This window comes from Grampus griseus (genome assembly GCF_964374135.1).
Source record: "Grampus griseus genome assembly, chromosome: 2".
Taxonomy (NCBI): domain Eukaryota; kingdom Metazoa; phylum Chordata; class Mammalia; order Artiodactyla; family Delphinidae; genus Grampus; species Grampus griseus.
In genome coordinates, this window is record NC_139018.1 from 75967753 (window position 1) to 75987809 (window position 20057).

General features: G+C 38.0%; 1 long non-coding RNA gene across 1 annotated transcript in view; it reads right to left on the minus strand.

The window, feature by feature from the left end:
• Positions 1-2828: 2828 nt before the first annotated feature.
• LOC309819122 overlaps positions 2829-20057 on the minus strand; it is a 57866-nt gene continuing 40637 nt past the window's right edge. Inside the window, exon 5 of the long non-coding RNA XR_014296420.1 lies at positions 2829-2844. This is a non-coding gene — a long non-coding RNA (uncharacterized lncRNA). The remainder of the gene's footprint in view (positions 2845-20057) is intronic.

Sequence of the window (20057 nt, forward strand, 5' to 3'; positions counted from 1 at the left end):
TAGAGAGTTTTAAATGCATCCAGCGTGTTGCTAGGCAAGCCTTTAACATATACAATCTTACTTCATTCTCACACAATTCTATTACATATGTATGGAAGTGGTAATTGCTGTTCCAAAGGGTTTCAGAGAGATTAAATATCTTTAAAGCCCCATAGTTATTAAATGATGCCAACATTTCAATCTGTGATCTGACTTAACATCCATGGATTTCGGACCTTAGGAAAGGGAATGGTGTATTTGAACCCACATCCCAAATCCTAGAAAATGACAAAAACTATTTCCAAATTACAGTAACCTACTGTCAGCACCTACTCTCTTAACAAAAGAGGAAAAAAATCTTCATTTTTTCTTTCCTTTCTGTCCACTGAGTACTAGAGTGGTTCATAGACCTAATCATTGGAAAAGCACATTGTTGAAAAATGCCTGGCTAAGAGCTGAAATGCTGCTGTTTTATGCTACATGGTTGGGCTTTAGAAATGTAGGAAGAATACAGAAAATACATTCTCTCTCACCCATTTTCTTTTGCTGTTCCTGGGGCACCCAGAACCCCTATTTTAGACCATTTCTTCCACTTCGGACAATATAAACTTTCCAAATACCTTGTAAAATTTATTCTTTGTCAGGATAGTACAACGACTACACATCCCTTGAGGCTGCATGACTCATAAGCACCTGGCAGCGCCATTGCAAGATGAGTCCCTCCCAAAAGGACTTCTTCATCTGGAAGGGGTTCAATGACACAGATTGACTCACCTTTGCAGACCCACACAAGCCACAATAATGACTTGCTGGCGTGGCTATGAGACACATTGGGGGTGGGAGGAAGGTGAGCCTGCTGATTTCCAGCTTGGTCCTTGGTTAACAGCTTTAGTAGTTCCCATCCAAACTTAGAAGTGGACCTTGACGTCTGATGGTTTTTTTGTTTTTTTGCCTGTTTTGTCTCTGCCTTCAAGGATACTTGCTCCAGAGTTATGAATATAATACTTCAAACACTGTCTTGGTCTTGCTGGGAGAAATTACGCTAACCAGAGAGCTTGTAGTGGACCAGGTGGTCTGCTAAATAGCTGTCTAGAGCTAGCTTCCAGCCCAACCTCACCCACAAAATTCCTCTCCCTGCTTGGAACCTGCGTGTGATGACTTTTTGTTAGTTTCCTCATCCAGCCAAATTTGTTCTTTCCCCAGAATTTTATATGCACTCTTCACAAAAGCTGTTGGGTAGCAGCAGCTAGGTCATTCCCAGGTCGCAGAAGTTGCTGGCGTTTAATTGCCAGGAGGTTGTCTGCATAACTGCTGGAAATGCTGTGATGGTCTGCACTGTCCTTTCCAGGTCCCCCATCTTGGACTGACCCGCAGTGTTTTTCCAGCTAGAGGTATTCCAACTCTCTCTGCTTTGGGCAGAGGAACAGCCTTTGGCAGCATCTACTCCCCCAGGGGAAGTCTAGCAGCATCCTCACTTTGTTTTCTCATGACACTTTTGGAGACAGCCTCTGTTTGCTGTGTTTTCATTCCCTCTTAACTGGGCATACAATCCTGATCCATTCTGGTGGGGCCCTGCTGTCTCCCCCTCAGCCTGGGATCAGGCACGTGACAGGCACTTGTCTGAAGTACAGTCTTGTCCTCCTAAGCATCCACCTGAGTGTAAGTATATACATCTTTCCTTCAAAATATTAACACCCTCAGCAGAGTCCCTCACTTTCTCAAGGATTCTGCATTCTTCCTGCAAATGACTCAAAGGTTCGTTTTCCCAAAACCTCTACAGACCTTGAGAAGTTTTGTCTTAGCTTTGGTGTATCTGGAGTCCTGTTTCAACATTTTTCCACCAAGATGGCAGCCTCCTGCCTGCCCTTTGTACACTTGTTTTTCATTTTGCCTCCCTTGCGTTGTGCCCTTTGGGTGTTTTTTTCTTCATTGGTGGTTCCCTAGCCATGTTCTCCCCCTGCTCCCTTTTTTGGCAACTTTATGGCAATCTTCAATTCTTTTCCTTAAGCAATATTGGTACTTAGCAGCTTCAGAATATCCCAGGCACAATTCAGTTGCAACATGGCCACACACCTTTTTTCCTAAGAAATGTGCTAGTGAAACAATAACAACCGAAGTTAACAATATGTATGCTTTTGCATCTAGCTATGTAAGCACATAATTATATTTGTTCAGAAATAAAGATGACACACCACATTTTAATAGCTACTTTTAAAGCTCATGTGCCTCCTAAATATCTGTTCAACTGTTTTATTTCTCTCCATCTTGACTGCCACCATCCCAGTCCATGCTACCATCACCTTTCTCCTGGCTTAGTACCATCCTGTATACCCACATCCACTGTGATCCTTTTCCCGTCACTTCACACACCAGCCATAGTAATCTTTTCAAAACACACATGTAATGATGGCATGTCTCAGCTTAAAACCCCCCTGGCTTTACTTGTCCTTAGGATAATGATAAAACTTCTTAACACAGTGTACATGGACAAAAATGGTCTTCCCCTGCCGATCTGTCCAGCCTCTCTACCATTTGCTCCTGCACTTTGCCTTTTGCAACCATATGGGACTTTTCTTTGTCCCTCTTATTCCCCATGCTCTCCCCCTCCACCTTTGCCCATTTGTCCCTAGCTAACTTCTATTCATCCTTAGAGTTTAGCTCAAGTGTCACTCCCTACCTTTCCTAAGTAGACCAATAGGCTCTCAAAAACCAGGAATCTCTTCTTTGTAGCACTGATTACAGTCACACTCATCAATTTGTATTGATTATTTGATTAAAAGTTTTTCTTTTAGAATGGAACTCGGTGAGAGCAGGAACCACATCCATTACTGTTCAGCAGTATATCCCAAGTGCTTAACATAGTATCTGAAACACAAATATATGTTGGATGAATGAATGAATGAAGAAGGGAAAGGAAGAAGGTGGGGAGGGTTAGCCCTGAGTGAGGCAGTCTTGGAAACAGGCAGCAGGAATGCCAAGCAAGGCTGAAGAACTGACTTCACTGCACACCTGGAAGAATGTTGTAATGCCTGTGCCTGTCTCAAGGAGGTGCTTTCCTAACAGGTGAATTTCGGTGCCTTTGCTTCCACTGTAATGTTTCACAATCCTCTCCCAGTGTCAGCCTGCAACAAATCCCTCAGTAATCTGTGTCTGATGCCAAGGATGAGAGAGAAAGGGCATTATCCAGAAAGATGGATGTACCTATTGCAATTAACCTTTCAATACCTTTACGTCTGATTTCCCTTACATAGCCCACTCTCCCATTAGTAAGCATCTCTTCTACTCCTCAACACCTGCATTCTTTAATTTTTAAAATTATACACATATACTATAAAATGCATACATTTTAAGCATACAGTTTGGTGAAGAAAAGTGAACATGCCTGTTTAAGCACCACCCTGATCAGGATATGGAACATTACCAGTACCCCAGAAACCTCCTTCATGCCCTCTCCAATCATTACAGCACTAGGTAACCACTATTCTGACTTCTGTCACCATAGATAGATTTTGTCTGTCTTTGAACTATGTGTAGATGTAATAGTATTGTATCGTGGAAGTTTGGGCTCCCCCGAGGAAACACTTGGATGCAGTAGTTTATTGGGGGGGATGATCCCAGGAGACAGGAGTGATGAAGTGGGGAGAGTGAGACAGTTAAGAAGGAAACGCCAATATATTGAGATTGGACACATAATGCTTCCCAGAATTATCTGAAGGTTGGGAGAATGGGAGGCTGGAATACTTATCCATGGGCTCCTCTTCCCCATTCACTGAGAGATGCCACAGGAAGGTTAACTTCTATACAATTCTGGGCTGTAATTGATCTTAGGCTCCAGCAGTAATGGAGGACATTTGGATTATTTTCAGTTTGGGATACTGTCTTTAGAGAACACATATGTACACATTTGTACACATTTCTGTTGGGTATATAATTGGGTGGAATTGTTGGATCATATGCTATGTGTATATTTAGCTTTAACAGATATTGCAAAACACTTTTCCAAAGTGATTGTACTAATATATATTCTTACTAGCTGTAAACAAAATTTTCAGTTGCTCCACATCCTTGCCAGCACTTGATATTGTTAGTCCTTTTAATTTTAGGTTTTCTTGATGAGTATGTAGTGGTATCTCACTTTGTGTTTGTTTGCTTTTTGGTAAACTTTTTATTGAAGTATAATTTACATATAGAAAAGTGCACAAATCATGTGTATAGCTGTTACTTTTCACACACTGAACACACACACAATAGGTAGAAATCAAGAATTGGAAAATCAGCACTAGAGCCCCATACATGCATGCCCTCTTCCCATCACTATACCACCATCCCAGGAACATGTTATCCTGACACCATAGATTATTTTTGCCTGATTTTGAACTGCAAATAAATGGTGTAATATATAATATTATGTAGTTTTTTGTGTCTGGCTTTTTGATCCAACATTATGTTTGTGCAATTCATCTATATTGTTGCATGTTGTAGTTCATACCGTTGTATAGTATTATGTTGTAAAAATATATTGCAATTTATTCGTTCTGTGAATAGGTATTTGGACTGTTTTTGATTTTAGCTGTTATGAATAAAGTTGCTACGAACATTCTAGACCATGTCTTTTTGAACATATGTATCTATTCTGGTTATGAAACTAAGAATGAAATCACTGGGATAAAGAGTATTCCCCACACCCTTGCCTACCTAGATTCTCTCTAATTTTAAAGGTGCCTAGTGGAATCGCATTAAATTTTTTTTCTTTTTTTTTTTTTTTTTGCGGTATGCGGGCCTCTCACTGTTGTGGCCTCTCCCGTTGCGGAGCACAGCCTCCAGATGCACAGGCTCAGCGGCCATGGCTCACGGGCCCAGCCGCTCCGCGGCCTGTGGAATCTTCCCGGACCAGGGCACGAACCCGTGTCCCCTGCATCAGCAGGCGGACTCTCAACCACTGCGCCACCAGGGAAGCCCTATTTTTTTTTTTTTTAAAAAAAAAAGCTTTTAATGTTGAAATCATGTTAGATTTACAGAAAAGGTGCAAAGACAGTACAGAGAACTCCTTGTATATCCCTCATCCAGTTTCCCTTAATATTAACATCTTAACACTACCATGGCACATTTATCAAAACTCAGAAACCAACACTGGTACAATACTATTAAACTCCAGACCTTATTCAGACTTTACCAGTTTTTACATGCACGTGTGTGTGTGTGTTTCTGCACAATTTTATCATATGTATAAATTCATGTAACCACCACCACAATCAATATAAAGAAGTGTCCCATCACCACAAAGGACCGCTCATACTATTTATTGTCTCATCACACACACACACCCCATCCTCCCACTACCATCCCTAACCGCTGGAAACCACTAATCTGTTCCTGGTCACTATAATTATGCCATTTCAAGAAGTTATATAAATGGCATTGTACAGTGTGTAACTTTTTGAGAATGGCTCCTCCTTACCCCACAGCACAATGCCCTTGAATTCCATCCAAGTTGTTAACGTGTATCAATAATTTGTTCCTTTTTATTGCTGTGGATGTACCAGTTTGTTTAACTATTCATCTGTCGAAGGACATTTGGGATGTTTCCAGTTTGGAGCTATTACAAACAAGGCTGCTATGAATATTCATGTATCAGTTTTTGTGAACATTTGGTGGTGATTGGTGAGTAGTATGGTAAGTATGTATATGTTTATTTTTATTAAAAAGTGCCAAACTATTTCCCAGAGATGCTATATTACTTTACATTCCCATCGACAGTGTATAAGACATCCAGTTTCTCCGCATTCTTGCCAGGATTTGGGATTATCACTAGATTTTATTTTCACTTTTCTAATAGGTATGTAGTGGTTTTCTGTTTCTGTTTGGTTGTTTGTATTTCCCTAATGGCAAATGCTGTTGACCATCTTTTCATGTGCTTATCTGCTCTCCATACATCCCTCTTTGGTGAAATGTCTGTTCATGTTTTTATCCATTTTATAATTGGATTCTTTTTAAACTGCTGAGGTTTGAGAGTTCTTTATATATTCTAGATACATGTCCTTTTGATGGTTTGCAAATATTTTCCCCCAGTCTGTAGCTTGTCTTTTCAACTTCTTAATAGAGCCTTTTGTAGAACAAAGGTTTTAAATTTTGGTGAAGTCCAGTAATCAATTTTTTTCTTTTATTGTCATGCTTTTAGTGTCATTTCTTTTCTTTTCTTTTTTTAATATTTATTTATTTGGCTGCGCCAGGTCTGAGTTGCGGCATATGAACTCTTAGTTGCAGCATGTGGGATCTAATTCCGTGACCAGGGATGGAACCTTGGCCTCCTGCATTGGGAGCACGGAATCTTAGCCACGGGACCACCAGGGAAGTCCCTTAGTGTCATTTCTAAGAATTCTTCACCAAGACCTAGGTCCTGACAATTTTCTCCTATGTTTTTCTCTTAAAAGTTTTATAGTTTTACCTTTTAAGTTTAAATCTATGATCCATTTAAAATTTTTTGTATTGGTATGAGATGTGAGGTTTAGATTGAAGGATGTTATTGTTTGTTTGTTTGTTTGTTTTTAACCTATGTCTATTCAATTATTCCAGCACCATTTGTTGAAAAGACTATCCTTCCTCCACTGAAATGCTTCTGCACCTTTGTCAAAAATCAGTTGAGCATACTTGTGTGAGTCTGTTTCTGGGTTCTCTCTTTTGTTCCATTGTTCAGTGTATTTATCCATTTGTCCATATCATACTTTTGTTAACTGTAGCTGTATAGAAAGTCTTAAAATTGGGTAGAATGTTTCCTTCCACTTATTCTTTTATTTTTTTCAAACTTGTTTTAGTTATTTCCTTTGCATTTCCATATACATTTTAGAATATGCTTGTCTGTATGTTAAAATCTTACTTGGCTTATGATAGGAAATGTGTTAAATCTGTAGGTCAGTTTAGGAAAATTGACACCTTTACCACGTTGAGTCCTCCAATCCATGAACATGGCATGACTTTCCATTTGTTTAGATCTTTTATTTCTTTCATCAATGTTTTGTAGTTTTAAGCATATAGCAAAGCAGATTCTGTACAGGTTTTGCTAAATTTACATCTAAGTATTTTGGAGCAATTGCAAATGGTATTTTATTTTAATTTCAGTTTCTACATGTTCATTGCTAGTATGTAAAATATAGTTACTTTTTATATCTTGATCTTGCATCTTGCAACCTTACTGAACTCTCTTATTCTAGGAGTTTTGTGTGTTTTTTTGTAGCTTCATTGAGAAATGAATTTTCTCAATGCATTGAGAATTTTGTAGATTTATCTGCCTAGACAGTCATGTCATCAGCAAATAGGGATTTTCTTCCTTTCCAATATGTATGCCTTTAGTTTCCTTTTCTTGCATTCTTGCACTGGCTATGATTTCTAGTACTATGATGCATAAGGGTGGTAAGAGCAGACATCCTTGCTTTGTTCCCAATTTTAGGGGGGAAAATACTCAGTCGTAGTTATGATATTAGCTGTAGGATTTTCACAGATGCTGTTTATCAGGTTGAGATAATTTCCCTCTATTCCTAACTTGCTGAGAGTGTTTTTTCATGAATGAGTGTTGAATTTTGTCAAGTGCTTTTTGTGCACTAATTGATATTATTGTGTGACTTTCTTCCTTAGCCTATTAATATGGTAGATTCCAACAACTGTGTTCCAAATAGTGAACCAATCTTGCATTCCCAGAATCAACACCACTTAGTCATAGTGCATAATTCTCTTTATATATGGTTAGATTCTGTTTGCTAATATTTTGCTGAAGAGTTTTGTGTCTATATCCTTGACAGGTTTTTTTTAAGTATGGTCTTTTTCTTTTTTTTTCCATTTTTTTGTTGTTTTGTTTGTTTTGGTTTTGGTATTATGGTAATACTGGTCTCATAAAATGAGTTGGAAAGGGTTTCTTGTATTTTCTTGAAGAGATTATGTAGAATAGATGTGAATTCTTATTTAAATATTTGGTAGAATTGTCCACTGAAACAATCTAGACCTAGAGATTTACTTTTAAGGATTATTTTAAACTAGGAACTCAGTTACCTATTTTGTTTTGGGTGATTTTAATAGTTTGGTTTTTTTTTAAAGAATTAATCCGTTTTTTTTAAAAGAATTAATCCATTTTATTTAAGTTGTTGAATTTATGTGTGTAGAGTTGTTTGACCTGTTCTCTTACTATCCTTTTGAAGTCTGTGGGCTCTGTAGTGGCCACTGTTTCATCCTTGATGTTGGTAATTTGTGTCTTCTCTCTTTTTTTTTCCCTTGTCAGTCTTGCTAGAGGTTTATCAAGATTGTTGATCTATTCAAAGAGGCACTTTTTTGTTCAATTTTCTCTTATTGTATTTTCAATTTCATTGATTTCTGCTCTTATCTTTATTATTCGCCTTCTTCTGCTTGCTTTGATTTTGTTTTGCTCTTTCTCTAGTTTCTTGAGATATAAGTATTTACTGCTGTAAATTTCCCTTTCTCTCTGCTTTAACTATGTCCCACAAATTGTGGTATGTTGTATTTTCATTTTTATTCAGTTTAATGAATTTTAATTCCTCTTGAGACTTCTTTTTTCATCCATGGATTATTTAGATTTGTGTTGCTTAATGTCCAAGTGTTTGTATGTCTTCCTATTATCATTCTGCTATTGATTTCTAGTTTGTTGCCATCACGATCAGGGTGCCTATTCTGTATTATTTCAATTCTTTTAAAGTTGCTGAGGTTTGTTTTATGATCCAGAAAATGGTCCATCTTGGTAGGTGTTCCATTGATGCTTAAAAAGAATGTGTATTCTACTCCATTGTTTGGTGGAGTGTTGTATAAATTTCAGTTAGATCCTTTTGGTTAATGGTGTTATCCAGATATTCCATATCTTTGTTTTTAATCTAATAGTTATGTACATTGTTTAGAGAGGGATATTGAAGTTTCTAACTATAGTTATGCTTTTACCTATTTCTCATTTCGGTCCATCAGTTTTTTGTTTATTTAATAAATTTATTTATTTTGTTTATTTATTTTTGGCTGCATTGGGTCTTCATTGCTGCATGCGGGCTTTCTCTAGTTGCAGCAAGCGGGGGCTACTCTTCGTTGCCGTGCGTGGGCTTCTCATTGCAGTGGCTTCTCTTGTTGCGGAGCATGGGCTCTAGGCACGTGGACTCAGTAGTTGTGGTGCGTGGGCTTAGTTGCTCCTCGGCACGTGGGATCTTCCTGGACCAGGGCTCGAACCCATCTCCCCTGCATTGGCAGGTGGATTCTTAACCACTGTGCCACCAGGGAAGCCCGGTCCATCAGTTATTGCTTCATGCATTTGAACCTCTATTATTTGGACCATACATGTTTAGGATTGCTATGTCTTCTTGATGGATTAGACCATTTACACTTAATGTTATTATTGGTAGGTTAGGGCTTTAATCTGCTTTTTTTTTTTTTTCTGTTTGTTTCCTCTCTATTTTGTTCTCCCCACCTCCCCATTTTCCTGACGTCTTATGGGTTACTTGAACACTTTTTAGAATTTCATCTTGATTTAGCTCTGGTAGTTTTTGTGGATAATTTGGTTAACTTAAAATGTTTTTAGAAATAGTCTTTTTTTTAAAATTGTGGCAAAATATACATAAGATAAAATTTATCATTTTAACCATTTTAAAGCATATAGTTCTGTGGCATTAAGTACATACATTCACACTGTTGTGCAACCATCACCATCATCCATCCCCAGATCTTTTTCATCTTCCCCAGCTGAAACTCTACTCATTTAAGTACTAACTCCCCTTGTCTCCCTCCTCCCAGCCCCTTTCTGTCTCTATGAATTTGACTACTTTAGGTACCTCATATAAGTAGAATCATACCATATTTGTTCTGTCATGACTGGCTTATTAGCATAATGTCTTCAAGTTTCATCTATGTTGCAGCATGTGTCAGAATTTCTTTCATTTTTAAGGCTGAATAATATTCCATTGTATGGTGTAAAGTGTTTCTGACACTAAATATATGTGTCTTTTTCTAGCACCAACCAGTTCATTCTGGTTCTCCAACACTGACTGGATGTCCAATAATTCAATTCTGACGGTAACTCCTGGAGTTAGTGCAGACCCCACAGGTTAAGTACTTAATTCCAGAAGACTGCCCCAACTTCAGACCCCAGCTGAAAATGCAGTGCCCAAATTAGCCACTCTCTGCCTGGCCTATTGAAAATTTTGGGGTTCCAACAACCCTCACCTCCTGCCTCAGGTTCAATAATTCACTAGAACAACTCACAGAATTCAGGAAAGTGCTGTGCTTACTTTTACTGATTTACTATAAAGGATACAACTCAGGCACAGCCAAATGAAAGAGATGTATTGGAAAGACGTGGGGGTGGGGTGATGCAGAGCTTCCCTGCCTTTACCAGGTATGCTACCCTCCCAGCACATTGATGTGTTCACTGATCTGAAAGCTCACTGAACCTTGTTGTTTAGAGATATTTATGGAGGTTTCATTACATAGGCATGATTGGTTAAATTGTTGGCCACTGATGCTTGAATTTAATCTCCAGCCCCTCCCCGCTCCCCAAGGTTTGGGAATGAGGCTGAAAGTTTTAGCCTTCTAATCAGTTGTTAGTTTTTTTGACGACCAGTCCCCAACCTGAAGATATCTAGGTGCAACCCCCCACCCCATGAGTAATCTCACTTGCATACAAGAGACACTCTTTTCACGTAGGAGATTCCAAGAGTTTTAGGAAATCTGTGCCAGAAACTAGGAACAAAGTACAAATATTTATTTTTTATTATATCACATATATATCTATACATACATTGCTTTAAAAATTTTTATTGACGTATAGTTAATATACAATGTTGTGTTAGTTTCACGTGTACAGCAAAGTGATTCAGTTATTCATATATATTCTTTTTCAGACTCTTTTCCATTATAGGTTATTATAAGATATTGAGTATAGATCCCTGTGCTATACAGTATGTCCTTGTTGTTTACCTATTTTATATATAGTAGTGTGTGTATGTTAATCCCAAACTCCTAATTTATCTCCCACCCCACCCCACCCCTCCATTCCATAAGTTTGTTTTCTGTCTGCCAGTCTATTTCTGTTTTGTAAATAAGCTCCTTTGTATTATTTTTTTTAGATTCCACATATAAGTGATATCATATATTTGTCTTTCTCTGTATCACTTACTTCACTTACTATGATAATCTCTAGGTCCATCCATGTTGCTGCAAATGGCATTATTTCATTCTTTTTTAATGGTTGAGTAATATTCCATTGTATATATATGCCACATCTTCTTCATCCATTTATCTGTCAGTGGACATTTAGGTTGCTTCCATGTCTTGGCTATTGTACATAGTGCTGCTATGAACATTGGGGTGCATGTGTCTTTTCGAATTAGAGTTTTCTCCAGATATGTGCGCAGGGGTGGGATTGCTGGATCATATGGCAACTCTACTTTTAGTTTATTAAGGAACCTCCATACTGTTTTCCATAGTGGCTGCACCAACTTACATTCCCATCAAAAGTGTAGGAAAGTTCCCTTTTCTCCACACCCTCTCCAGCATTTATTATTTGTAGACTTTTTTAAAATATAAATTTATTTATTTATTTATTTATTTTTGGCTGTGGTGGGTCTTCGTTGCTGCACGTGGGCTTTCTCTAGTTGTAGCGAGCAGGGGCTACTCTTCATTATGGTGCGCAGGCTTCTATTTTTGCAGAGCACGGGCTCTAGGCACGTGGGCTTCAGTAGTTGTGGCTCGCGGGCTCTAGAGCACAGGCTCAGTAGTTGTGGCACATGGGCTTAGTTGCTCCATGGCATGTGGGATCTTCCTGGAGCAGGGCTCGAACCCATTTCCCCTTCATTGGCAGGCTGATTCTTAACCACTGTGCCAACAGGGAAGCCCTGTGGACTTTTTAATGATGGCCATTCTGACCGGTGTGAGGTGATACCTCATTGTAGTTTTGATTTGCATTTCTCTAATAAATAGCAATGTCAAGCATATTTTCATGTGCCTGTTGGTCATCTATATGTCTTCTTTGGAGAAATGTCTATTTAGGTCTGTCCATTTTTTGATTAGGTTGTGTTTTTTTTTATATTAAGCTATATGACCTCTTTGTATATTTTGGAAATCAATCTGTTGTTGGTAGCATCATTTGAAAATACTTTCTCCCAGTGTAACACAAGGTCTTTTCATTTTGTTTATGGTTTCCTTTGCTGTGCAAAAGCTTTTAAGTTTAATTAGGTCCCATTTGTTTATTTTTGTTTTTATTTTCATTACTCTAGGAGATGGATCCAAAAAAATATTGCTGCAATTTATGTCAAAGAGTGTTCTGCCTAGGTTTTCCTCTAGGAATTTTATAGTATCCAGTCTTACATTTAGGTCTTTAATCCATTTTGAGTTTATGTTTGTTTATGGTGTTAGAGAATGTTCTAATTTCATTCTTTTACACATAGCTGTCCAGTTTTCCCAGTGCCACTTATTGAAGACACTGTCTCTTCTCTGCTGTATATTTTTGCTTCCTTTGTCATAGATTAATTGACCATAAGTGCATGGGTTTACTTCTTGGCTTTCTATCCTGTTCCATTGCTCTTTATGTCTATTTTTGTGCCAGTACCATACTGTTCTGATTACTGTAGCTTTGTAGTAAGTCTGAAGTCAGGGAGCATGATTCCTCCAGCTCCGTTCTTCTTTCTCAAGATTGTTTTGGCTATCCAGGGTCTTTTGTGTTTCCATACAAATTAAAAAATTTTTGTTCTACTTCTGTGAAAAATGCCATTGGTAATTTGATAGGGATTTAATTGGATCTGTAGATTGCCTTGGGTTTTTTTTTGGCTGTGCTGCATGGCTTGTGGGATCTTAGTTCCTGACCAGGGATCAAACCCATGCCCCCCTGCAGTGGAGGCGCGGAGTCCTAACCACTGCACCTCCAGGGAATTCCTGGTAGTATGGTCATTTTAACACTATTGATTCTTCCAATCCAAGAACACAGTATACGTAATTCAAAAAGAGTCATGTACCACAATGTTCATTGCAGCTCTATTTACAATAGCCAGGACATGGAAGCGACCTAAGTGTCCATTGACATATGAATGGATAAAGAAGATGTGGCACATATATACAATGGAATATTACTCAGCCATAAAAAGAAACGAAATTGAGTTATTTGTAGTGAGGTGGATGGACCTAGAGTCTGTCATACAGAGTGAAGTAAATCAGGAAGAGAAAAACAAATACTGCATGCTAACACATATATATGGAATCTAAAACAAAAAAATGGTTATGAAGAACCTAGGGGCAGGACAGGAATAAAGACGCAGATGTAGAGAATGGACTTGAGGACATGGAGGGAGGAAGGGTAAGCTGGGATAAAGTGAGAGAGTGGCATGGACTTATATATAACCAAATGTAAAGTAGGTAGTGGGAAGCAGCCACATAGCACAGGGAGATCAGCTCGGTGCTTTGTGACCACCTAGAGAGGTAGGATAGGGACGGTGGCAGGGAGACGCAAGAGGGAGGAGGTATGGTGATATATGTAAATGTATAGCTCATTCACTATGTTATAAAGCAGAAACTAACACACCATTGTAAAGCAATTGTACTCCAATAACGATGTTAAATATATATATATATATATATGGGGGAAAAAGGTCAATTCTAAAATAAAGTTCTTGAAAAGGTGAAAAAAAAAACAAGAACATGGTATATCTTTCCATCTGTTTGTGTCATCTTTAATTTCTTTCATCAGCATCTTACAGTTTTCAGAGTACAGGTCTTTTGCCTCCTTAGGTAGGTTTATTCCTAGGTATATATACCACTTTTTTTTTTTTCATATACCACTTTTGTTTATCCATCTGCTTAATGGACACTGGTTTGCTTCTACCTATTGACTATTGTGAATAATGCTGCTATGAACATGGATGTACAAATATCTATTCAAGTTTCTGCTATCACTTTTTTGGGCTATATACTTTGAAGTAGAATTGCTGGATCATATGGGAATTCTGTTTAATTTTTTGAGGTGTTGTCACACCATTTTCTACAGTGGCTGCACCATTTTTTGGCTGTACCATGCGACTTGTGGGATCTTAGTTCCCCAACCAGGGATCAAACCCGGACCCCTGGCAGTGAAAGCACCGAGTCCTAACCCCTGGACCACCAGGGAATTCCCTTGGCTGCACCATTTTAAATTCCCACCAGCAATGCACAAAGGTTCAGATTTCTCCACATCTTCACTAACACTTGTTATTTTTTTTCTTTCTTTCTTTTTTTGATAATAGCCATCCTAAAAGATGTGAAGTGGTATCTCAATGTGTGTTTTTTTTATAAAGTCTCTTTTTTTTAATGTTTTTTATTTTTATTTATTTATTGCCACACCACAGCATGTGGGATCTTAATTCCCTGACAAGGGATCAAACCTGTGCCCCCTGCAGTGGAAGTGCAGAGTCCTAACCCCTGGACTACCAGGGAATTCTGTGGTTTTGATTTGCATTTCGCTAATGATTAATGATGTTGAGCATTTTTGCTGTGCTTATTGGTCATTTTTATATGTTCTTTGGATTAAGTCTATTCAATTCCTTTGCCCATTTTTTAATTGACTTGTTTGTTTCATTTTTGTTGGGTTATAGAAGTCCTTTATGAGTTCTGGATATCAGTTCCTTATGAGCTATATTCAAATATTTTCTTTCATTTTGTGGATTGTGTTTTCACTCTGTTGATAGATTTCTGTAGTGATTTTTAGAGATTGCTTAGATATTACATTATACATACAAAACTGATCACAATCTACTGCATTTTAAAAAAATTTTATTTATTTTATTTATTTATCTTTGGCTGTGTTGGGTCTTTGTTGCAGTGTGCAGGCTTTCTCTAGTTGCGGTGAGCAGGGGCTACTCTTTGTTGCAGTGTGTGGGCTTCTCATTGTGGTGGCTTCTCTTGTTGTGGAGCACGGGCTCTAGGCATGTGGGCTTTAGTAATTGCGGCATGTGGGCTCAGTAGTTGTGGTTCGTGGGCTCTAGAGCACAGGCTCAGTAGTTGTGGTGCATGGGCTTAGTTGCTCCATGGCATGTGGGATCATCCCAGACCAGGGCTCCCGTGTCCCCTGCATTGGCAGGCAGATTCTAAACCACTGCACCACCAGGGAAGCCCACAGTCTACTGCTTTTATTTTACCATTTTGAGCAAAATTTTGAAACCTTATTTAGATCCCTTTACCCTGTTCCTTCATCATAAAATTGTCTTAAATATTTCCTTTACCTGCACAGAGAACCACATCAGACAATTTTATTTTTGCTTCAACCATCAAACAGAATTTTTTTTTAATTCAAGAGGAGGATAGTGTATTACCTTTAGTCATATTTTTACCCTTTTCATTTTCCTATTTTTCATTACTAATATTCCAAAGTTTCTTTTTCAAGATCCTTTCTTTTTCAAGAACTTGCTTTATTCTTTAGAATAGGTTGGTTGACAAAAATTCTTAGTTTTACCTCAGTTGAAAATATCTTTATTTAACTTTCCTTCCTGAGGGATATTTTCCCTGGATAAAGATTCATGGCTGACCATTCTTCCAGCACTTGAAGTGTGCCACTCCTTTCTGGCTTCCATGATTTCTCATGAGAAGTCTAATATTTGAATTCTTATTCCCCCATAGGTAATGTATATTTTCTTTCTAGGTGCTTTCAAGATGTTTTCTTCATTCTTAGTTTACAAAAGTTTTGATTATGATGTTCTCTGTGTGGATTTCTTTGGGTTCATCTTGTTAGGAATTATTTGCTAGGCTTCTTGAATCTGTAGGTTTATGCCTGTCACCTAATTTGGGGGAAATTTAGCTTTTTTTTTTTAATTTAAAAATTCTCATTCTCTTTCTGTTCTCCTGGGACTCTGATCATACAAATGTTAGATCTTTTGTTATCGTCCCACAGGTACCTGAGGTTTTGGGGATTTTGAGGTTTTTCTTGTTTTCTTTAGCTGTTGTTGTTGGTGTTTTCTTTGTTTGTTTAGTTTGGGGTTTTTTTTTTTGTCCCTTTTCTCCCTGTTTGTTGTTTAGATAGGGTAGCTTCTATTGTTCTATCTTCACATTCACATATTCTTTCCTCTGTCATCTGCATTTGTACTATTTTAGCCCATCCAATTAGTCTTAAATTTCAGTTATTTTTAAGTTCTAAATCGGAAATTTAGATTTCCATGGAAATGGAATTTGGTTCTTATTTATATCTTCTATTTCTTTGCTGAGATTTCCTTTGTTTCACTTGTTTTACGCATGTTTATAATTTCTCATTGAAGTATTTTTATGATGGTTTCTTTAAAATCTTTCTAAGATAATTCCAACAGTGTCATTTTGGTGTTCATTTGGTGTTGCTTCATTGAAGTTGAGGCTTTCCTTGGTTCTTGGTATGACAACTGTTTTTTTTTATTATATCCTGGACATACTGGGTATTATTTTATGATTTTCTGGATCTTATTTAAATCTTGTCTTTTAGCAGGCCTCCAATGACACCTTGCTGGTGGGGTAAGGGAGGACACCTCTTTTTTCCACTGGGTAGGGGTGAAAGTTTATGCTCTCCACTCAGCCTCTGCCTACATGAGGAGAAATGCTTCATTACTGCTGGGTAGGGGTAGAAATTTAGACTTTTGATTCAGCCTCTACTGACATCATGGGTATCCAGAGGGGCGCTTTGTTACTGTCAGGCAGGAATGGAAGTCTAGACCCTCCACTCAGCTTCTGCAGGGAGGGAGAATGGTGCCTCATTACTGCTGGATGGGTTGGAACTCTAGGTTCCTTATTTGGGACTGCTGACTGCAATTTTTGATATGGTGGTTTGTGGTAGTGTGAATATTGTCCAAAGATTTTCTATTCTCCTAGGCCACCCTTTGCCATTCCTTTGGCTAAAGAGAGGATTTGGGGAGGGCCTTTTTAAAAAATCTGTAATAATTTTTTTTTTTTTTTTTTTATGGTACGCGGGCCTCTCACTGTTGTGGCCTCTCCTGTTGTGGAGCACAGGCTCTGGACATGCAGGCTCAGTGGCCATGGCTTGCGGGCCCAGCCACTCCGCAGCATGTGGGATCTTCCCAGACCGGGGCAGGAACCTGTGTCCCCTGCATCCACAGGCGGACTCTCAACCACTGCCCCACCAGGGAAGCCCCCAAAATATGTAATAATTTTTAAATCAGCTTGCAATTTCCAAAGACAAACTGCTGGGAATTTGAGTGGGACTGAATGTAATCTATAGATCAAAATGGAATGAATTTTTATAATTTTGAATCTTCCAATCTATGAAAATAATATAACTATTTATTTAGTCTTCTTTAGTTGTTTTAGTATTATGTAGTAGCTTTCATATACATCTTTCATTAGAATTCATTAATTTTGGATACCAGTAGGAATGCTATCATTTGATGTTTCATTTTCTAATGATCTTTTCTAATAATTTATTTTTTATGCATTAACTTTGTATTCAGGTCCTTGTAAAATTAACTTATTAATTCTGTAGATTCATTTTGGACTTTCTATGTATTCAATCATGTCTGTGAATAATAAAAGTTTTGTTTCTTCTTTTTCAATACCTCTTATTTCTTCTTCCTGCCTATTACACACTATTGAATACAAATTGTTCAGTTCAATATCAAAACAAAATTGTGATAGAGGACAACCCTGCTTCATTCCTGATCTCAGGGAGAAAACTTTTACTATTTATTGGATTTTAATAAAGCCAATAAATATGATGCTTGCTGTAAAGTTTTTGTATTTATCTTTTGTTAGATTAAGGATATTCTTTTTTATCACTAGTTTGCAAAGGTTTTTAAAAATCATGAGTGGATATGGAATTTTATCAAATGCTTACTCTCCATCAATTGTGACAATTATATATTTTATCCTTTATTTGGAATTAAAAAAAATTTATTGGAGTATAGTTGATTTACAATGTTGTGTTAGTTTCAGATGTACAGCAAAGTGAATCAGTTATATATATACATATATCCACTCTGTTTTTAGATTCTTTTCCCATATAGGCCCTTACATAGTATTGAGTAGAGTTCCCTGTGCTATACAGTAGGTCCTTATTAGTTATCTGTTTTATATATAGTAGTGTGTATATGTCAGTCCCAACCTCCCCGCCCTTACCCGCAGTAACCGTAAGTTTGTTTTCTACATCTGTGACTCTACTTTTGTTTTGTAAATAAGTTCATTTGTACCCTTTCTTTAGATTCTATCTTGAATGTTAAATCAACTTTGCATTCCTAGAATAAAATCAACTGGATGTAAGATTTACCTTTTTTATATATTGCTGTCTTTGCTTTAGTAATGTTTTATTTAGGATTTTTGTATCTATGTTCAGGAGAGAAATTGACCTGTAGGTTCCTTTCTTACAGTGTTTTTCAAGTTTCGTGGTCAAGGTTATGCTGGCCTCTTCCAATGAAGTGAACAGAATTTCATCTTTTTCTATCCCCTGGAATTTTTTGTGTAATATAGATGTTATTTATTCTTTAAATATTTGGGAAATTTTACTGATAAGCCATCTGGGCCTAGACTTTTCTTTGTAGGGAATTTTTAAATTTTTATTTATTTATTTATTTTATTTATTTTTTTTGGCTGCATTCGGTCTTCATTGCTGTGCACAGGCTTTCTCTTGTTGCGGCGAGCGGGGGCTACTCTTCCTTGTGGTGCGCAGGCTTCTCACTGCAGTGGCTTCTCTTTTTGCAGAGCACGGGCTCTAGGGTATGTGGGCTTCAGTAGTTGTGGCATGCAAGCTCAGTAGTTGTGGCTCATGGGCTCTAGAGCGCAGGCTCAGTAGTTGTGGCACACAGGCTTAGTTGTTCCACAGCATGTGGGATCTTCCCGGACCAGGGCTCCAACCCATGTCCCCTGCATTGGCAGGCAGATTCTTAACTACTACACCACCAGGGAAGTCCCGGGAATTTTCAATAATGGATAAAATTTTTATTAGCTTTAGGACTATTCTGATTATCTATTTCCTCTTTGTTTTGGTAAGTTATGTTCTTTAAGAATGTTTTTCGGACTTCCCTGGTGACGCAGTGGTTAAGAATCCACCTGACGGACTTCCCTGGTGGTGAGAGCCAAGGTCTCTCAAATTTCTGACCAGCAGAAATCATGTGAAATACTGTTTATTGTTCTTTTAAGCTGCTAAATTTTAGGACAATTTGTTACACGGCAATAGATAAGTAATACAGACTTTGGTACATGGAATTGAGATGTTGAAAAGTTATAGTGTCTTTGACAGTACGGTGGGAGGAAGCTGAAAGAACTTTGAGGAAAGTATCAGTGAAAGTCTAAAAGGCTTTGAGGAGACTGTTAGGAAAATTCGGATAGCCTTTGAGAAGGCTGCCAATGGGACTTAAATAAACATGAGGATAGTGTTATTGGAAACTGGAGAAAAAAATTCTGTGTTATGCAGTGGCAGAGAGTTTAGCAACTCTGTTGTTACAGTAATGTAGGTGGTAGAAAATGTACCTAATGAAATGGGTGATCTGGGAATTCCCTGGTGGTCCAGTGCTTAGGAGTGCATGCTGTCACTGCCCGAGGGCCCAGGTTCAATCCCTGGTCAGGGAACTAAGATCTCGCAAGCTGCGTGCAGCCAATCAATCAATCGATCAATCAATCAATAAAGATGAAGCTGAGGGTGACAGTAAAATCTTTCATTAAGGCCTTAGGAAGATCCAAGGTGGTGCCTCAGAGAACAGTTCAGACAAATGATAGGACTTCCAGGAAGCTTCAGAGTATAGGCCCTCAGCTGTCTCAGCAGAGGTTCAAGGTAGAGCGTTTTCTCAGAGATTTGTTAAGTTTTTAAGAATGTCATGGTGCAGAATCACCACCAGCTTGAACTGTAAGACAGTAGAAAATGAAGAGAAGCCTTTCAATCCCCAAACTCCTTCAGACAGGAAGCAAGCTAAGAAAACTACTCAGCTACAAACACAGGCTAGCTTTCATATAAAATGAAGGATAATTTAGTGGGCAGAGCTATAATCTCAGAGTGGAGCCAAGAGCCACAGAGAATTATTCCTAGGATTTGAGTCCTAATCAAGGACTTGCCAACAAGTGTCTTACTGGATTTTAGAATTTTTGTGACTCAGTGACTCTTGGGTGCCCACTTTCCT